This window comes from Limulus polyphemus, unplaced genomic scaffold, assembly GCF_000517525.1.
Source record: "Limulus polyphemus unplaced genomic scaffold, Limulus_polyphemus-2.1.2 Scaffold3265, whole genome shotgun sequence".
Lineage (NCBI taxonomy): Eukaryota > Metazoa > Arthropoda > Merostomata > Xiphosura > Limulidae > Limulus > Limulus polyphemus.
Genome location: NW_013668875.1, coordinates 97,080 through 103,460, shown reverse-complemented (window position 1 = coordinate 103,460; position 6,381 = coordinate 97,080). Strand labels below are relative to the sequence as shown.

The window sequence follows — 6,381 nt, the reverse complement described above, 5'->3', positions numbered from 1 at the left end:
AACCATCTGGCCATGCCGGGCCAATGTATAAGTCTAGGCAGGAGAAACATGATTTATTGACAGGTAGTTTATTGTTACATTACGTCATAATAATACTAATAAAGTACCCTGGTGGCTCAGCAGTAAGACTGTGGGCTTATAACGCTAAATATCGGGTTTCGATACTCGCGGTGAGCAGAGCACAGGTACCTCACTGTGTAGCTTTATGCTTAACAACAACAATTAATAATAATTTTCATTACATGTTTCCTTACTGGCCCTATACGGCGTATAGTAACATTTCAACCTTACACTTTGCGTCTTGCCTGCTGCTGCTGTAGACGAGGTCTTTCGTTGGCCAGATTTACACAGACACAAAGCCCCAGTTGAAACGTTATTTATAGCGGTCATTAAAGGAACATTATGCCTAATAGTAGATAGAGAAAGCATTATTATCTGGTGGTCGATAATAATTCTCTGTTGGATGATGTTTCTTTGTTTGAAATGAAGTACAAAGCTACACAATGGGCTATCTGTGTACTGCCCACTGCGGGTATCGAAACCCGGTTTCTAGTGTTGTAAGTCTGCAGACATACCGCAGTGCCACTTTGACTCTTTGGTGGAAGCTGTTTCTTTGGTTTGCTTGTTTGAAGTTAAGCACAAAGCTACACAATAGGTCTATCTGTGTTTTGCCCACCACGGATATCGAAACGGGTTTCTAGTGTTTTAATTCCGCAGACGAACAGCTGTACCACTTGGGGGTTTGTTTCTTTGTAAGTGTAAAAAGATAATACCCCGTCAACAATGCTTTCGATTCGCTTAACGGAATTTGGTAACGACAACACCAACGTATCTAGAGACATTTACTGACCTATTATGATTGGTGATAAAGTTGCTTAATAATCTGAATTAAATAAATATTTACCACCAGGTTTCGTAAGGTGTATAAGTAGTTGCTACTCAAAAACTGAATTAAGCTGCGACATCATCATAACAAACAAAAATACTCTGATCGAAACGCATTACAACAGCTTTTGAGTTGCACGATATAGGTTCTTATCTTAGTTAGGCTTAAATGACCAACTGTGTAACAATTTCTTCTCATAATTTAGACAAACAAAGAATATTTTTAAACCCTAACTCCATTTTCTCTAGTTTGTTTGCTGTCAAGCGCAAAGTTACACAGTGAGCTGTCTTTGCTCTGTCCATCGCGGGTATCGAAGCCGGATTTTTAATGTGATAAGCCTAGAGGTTTTTCTTTGGTAAAGAGCCTTATAACTAAAGAATTACCACTGAAGCCACTGGAGGGCTTCAGAACAGTAGTAGCTAAATATTGTAGTTTCTACTGATAAAACATTTGTTTTAATAAATGTTCGTTACTGGACGATAGTGACACACTTAGTGTGACATAAAACCACGTTTGAATCAACGTACTTGAGATGTTTTTTTTTTTGTTGTTTTCTCTATTTGTGGAAATACTCGAGATCACAAACACTATATATTGTTACATATCCGCTTGTTTGATATTTTCCCGTAAAAATTCTTTCCGAGGAACTTCAGTGATACAAATCCTTTCTTAAATAAAACTGGTTTATTCTTTCTCAATACAACTTTGCAATACACTTAATTTCCACAGTCACTTTAACTTCAACACACGCTATAATTCACAACGATTCATGCACTTACGGTCACTACCGTTCACCTGACTCAATTATCTGTTTCTATATCTCTCTCTATCTGCAGTTATCTATGCCGTCACTTCTTCTCTCTGCTTTATTTGCCGGGCTTATATACTAAAACAGAGGGCGTCTAGCAAACACTCGAGCCTTCATGATCCTTCTAGAAACTCATCACGTGTTACCAGCGTCACGTGACTTCAGCTGTCGTAACAATATTAATATACGTAAAAACGCAAGGTGAAAATGTATTTATTTGCTTTTCAGTTAGTGACCTTTTAGACTAACACTAGTAGCACTTTCTAATTTTATTGGTCCAGTTTGTTCAATTTAAACGTAAAGCTACGTAATGGGCTATCTGCGCTCTGCCTAATGTAAGGATATAACCCTAATTCTGATATTATAAGCCGTCGCGCTTACCTCTGAGCCACTGTGTCTATGGGCTTTGGTTTAGAGTGTCATCAAGACTCTTCCTGGAAGAATCTGTTAGGGAAAACCTTACTTCCGTGGAAAATATCTTTCCAGTTGCGCAAAAAAAAAAAAAAATCGTGTAGAATTCCCAGGCACTCAAACGCAACCACTACAAAAAGTTCTTACTCAACAAACATTTCTCATTATCCACTATTTCATTTAGTATTTAAACTATTCTACAAAAACTAAACCATGAGTATCTACCGTAAAGAAACAACAATGTCCAAAATTTAGTAAACAAAGTCATATTTTACCAACAGAAATCAAGAAGAGGCGAAAAGTTAAGTTAGAAAAAAGTATCCTGCCATTGGTTGGCGATGAAACAATATGCACGTACATGTATGAATAACTTCCTGTGTATTCAACGTAGCTTTTTTATACGCCTACCAATAAGTTAGCTTGTTACGTTGGTATTCCCGTGAAGCTTATACTTTTCCGTATATTTTAAACACACGATGGGCTGAACTACCAGGTTCTCAGAGACCCATATAGTTCAAGCATAGACATCCTTAATTTTTAACTACAGAGCGGAAAAAATGTAACCAGTCGGCACCATTTGTAGCCTGAAGCCTGGGATTGTCTGTAAACAACGAAGTGTGCCTGGTAGCAACATGATTCTTCTATCCACGTGGAAGGTTGGCTCAAGGCGGGTTCGAAGGGCTCAAAAACCCCACCGCAAAATTTTAGGGGCCGTAAAATTGTAAGAATTTAGTAAAACTACTAACAAGCAAAGAGAAGGGGATAGGTGTGGTGAAAGTTAATGTACAGAATTGAAATTAATATCACATTGAATACGGGAAAATTCAACTCCAGATAAGATTTATTATATGTGAAAACCAAATCAAAGAAAATTTTCCAAATACATTTATTGCTCTAAGAATTTTATTAACTTTGCCCATCAATGTGGCAAGTGGCGAAAGATCGTTTTCTAAACTAAAATTGACAAGAACATTTTTGTGATCCACAATGGGACAAGAAAGGTAAACCTACAATGATTAGAATCACCAGTTAAGTACCCTCCCTGTTAATGATATTCCAGTCGTAATACCAACAATATCTCTCGAGCAGGGTCAATCAGAGGGAAGGCCAGGAGGACCATTTAGCCTGGGCCTCAAATTTAGACACTTGCTAATTTTTTGGCATCATTTGTTAAGTTTCGCGACTTACTGTTTTTATGTGCCTCTCTTCAAATTATATTTCACTCTTTTTTTCGAGCTAATGATTGTCTTATTTTGTTTTCACATGTCGTCATTATTTTTTTTTATGGTACGGCTTCTCTAAACCTCTGAGAGGGCCTGCTCTCGAGAATTGGCCAATTTAGGAATTTTGGGATAGTCCTGAATTCAAATCTGAACACTAAGAAAATAATGCAAAATAATCTTCTTAAGCGTAATTAAGGTTGTTCAAAAATTGTTTTCAACATTACAGCGAATCAGATTTAAACTAAGTAATGAAATAGGATGATAGGTGTAAATCATACAAAAAACGCTAGAGTTAACCAATAAACATATTTACACGGCAGCAGCACGTGTGGTATAAGTGGATGAGAGAAGGGAGGGGGGGACAGATTTTGGAAAAAGGTAACCAAAATCAGTTAACTAATATTAATTTATTAATAATTAATTAACTAATTAATATTCACTACCATTACTCATCACTGTATATTATTATTATTATGCTTAGCTTTAATAAAGTTTAATTATATGTTATTTTTGTATTTGATTTGTATTTTTCATTGATTTTTCTATCAATTTGGAATTTGAAACTAGGGGCACAGGAGCTAAACTAACTGGACGTCCCCCACCCCCCGCAATGGCACCAGTCCTGTATTTGCAATACGTACATCTACCATGAAAAACTAGCGGAAGCTACAAAAATTCATAAACATAAGAAAACTAACCGCCCAAAGACATTTTCTCGCAGATTCCACATTTGCCAGTTTAGGTATATTGGTGTATGTTGTGTAACCAGTACTCCGGTGTTTACGATGGTTTCTAGCGTGACACCATATACGCCAGTTTAGGTATATAGGTGTATGTTGTGTAACCAGTACTCCGGTGTTTACGATGGTTTCTGGCGTGACACCATATACGCCAGTTTAGGTATATTGGTGTATGTTGTGTAACCAGTACTCCGGCGTTTACCATGGTTTCTAGCGTGACACTATACACGCCAGTTTAGGTATATTGGTGTATGTTGTGTAACCAGTACTCCGGTGTTTACGATGGTTTCTAGCGTGACACCATACACGCCAGTTTAGGTATATTGGTGTATGTTGTGTAACCAGGTACTCCGGTGCTTACGATGGTTTCTAGCGTGACACCATACACGCCAGTTTAGGTATATAGGTGTATGTTGTGTAACCAGTACTCTGGTGTTTACGATGGTTTCTAGCGTGACACCATATACGCGAGTTTAGGTATATTGGTGTATGGTATGTTGTGTAACCAGTACTCCGGTGTTTACGATGGTTTCTGGCGTGACACCATATACGTCAGTCTACGTATATAGGTGTATGTTGGGTAACCAGTACTCCGGTGTTTACAGTGGTTTCTAAAACGCAACATTATGAGCACACTAACAGAGTGAAACGTTTATTTCAAGTGTACATCTATCGTTCAACATGTAAACGCTCGCCTACGGAGATGTCTGTTACAACAAGTTGGGTGTTGTGAAAAGGGGCAACATTATCTCTATTTGTATATTTAAGAAACATGCGTCTACTTTATAAAATTTTCCGCTAAAGTCATATTCTCTATGTTAGGATAAACGTTTGTTAGGGCTCGTAACCTTATTGCAATCGGACAGTTAATCAAATTAATTTTCAAGGGTCAGTCACTCAAAGCAATGGGGCGTGAGAACTTGTCAGCTCACTTGACCGCGAAACAATAAGTTACTTAGCAAGAGACTAGACTGAAGTTTACATGATTTTGAATGCTGAAATTCTAGACTTGTGATGTGAATCATACGCAAAAAGTACAAGCAGTAATACATTAATAACAACTATTCATATGTACTTAATGATATATATGGATTACGATACCTCCCGTCCTCCCGGTGTTACAGTGGTAAGCTTACGAACTTACAACGCTAAAATCCAGGGTTCAATTCCCCGCGGTTGACGCACCAGATAGTCAAATGTGACTTTGCTCTAAAAACAGACAAGAAATCAGAAAAATCAAAAAGTCTTTTCAGTTACCCGACAGAACCTGAAGTAATTTCCTATAACTTTCTAAATAAAACTGATTAGAGAAACTTTATGTTATAGAATAATAAGGCTGTTTTTCAATTATGTGAAAACGCCGTTCTCTTTGAAACTATAGAATTTCACGGGGATATTAAATTGGTCTTGTTTTATTGGTATTTTAGATATAATAAGATTGAAATCTGTAATAAACTGCTTCCACCTTGTGTAGATGGGACGTCGTATCCGTCTCTTTGTTGAAGCCCGATCAAACTTTAGAAAGGGAGGCTTAGAACGTTTCGTATCTTCTGTGTGTGTATTTTTGTATAGAAAAACATTAATCAAAATTTTGAACTAAGAGAGTTTTTTCTTTGGTAGCAAAATAATAAGTTATCTACAACTTTGAAAATAAATATTCTACAAAACTGGAAACTGCGTGTACTGATCACAAGTGTGATGTGTGATAGCCAGTGTTATAAGTTTAGATATAAAATATTTACAGTACATCTTTTTTTTTCGTGTTACATAATAAAAGTTGACAAATTAATTAATTAATTTCCTTCCAAGGGGATTAAGTCTCCTCCACAGCGCTAGGGCAATGACCAGTGGTCAGGTGCTTTGTCGAGAAGACAGACATGCGTACATGAAAATATTGAATTATAAACCGGCAATGCACGAGAAAAAATGAAATCTACTCAGTATTGCACGTGCTAAAGAAGCGCCACAGAAGTTCTTGAGAAAGAGAGGGGGAAAAAAAAAGAGATTTTTTTTTGTTGTTGTTGTTTGAAAATTGACCCTGAAGTGTGATCAGTTCAGTTGTGCCGTGTAAGTAAGCACTCACGCGTGATCGAGCATCACAGTTGACCACCATTGGCCTTTGTTCGTTAATATATCCAAAATACCAGTTAATCCTACGTGCCGAGTGAACAGCCCTCCACAAAACCATCTCGGTGAAACACGTACAAACGTAACCAAAGACTCATGATAAACTAACGAAAAAATAGCTACAGAGTTGTTGTTTTGTCGTTGTTTGAAATTAAGCACAAAGCTACAGAATAGGCTATCTGTGCT

General features: G+C 37.2%; 1 protein-coding gene and 1 long non-coding RNA gene across 3 annotated transcripts in view; one reads left to right on the top strand and one right to left on the bottom strand.

Moving 5' to 3' along the window:
• LOC111088181 overlaps positions 1-6,381 on the top strand; it is a 21,856-nt gene that overhangs the window by 9,559 nt on the left and 5,916 nt on the right. The gene's annotated exons all lie outside the window — the stretch shown is intronic.
• LOC106469018 overlaps positions 1-6,381 on the bottom strand; it is a 23,234-nt gene that overhangs the window by 13,283 nt on the left and 3,570 nt on the right. The window contains exon 1 of one of the 2 annotated variants that reach the window (XM_022397415.1): positions 5,170-5,239. The exons of the other annotated variant lie outside the window; for it this stretch is intronic. The gene's annotated coding sequence lies outside the window, so the exon portion shown is untranslated. Of the gene's footprint in view, positions 1-5,169; positions 5,240-6,381 lie in introns of those variants that run through there. 2 annotated transcript variants of the gene reach the window in all.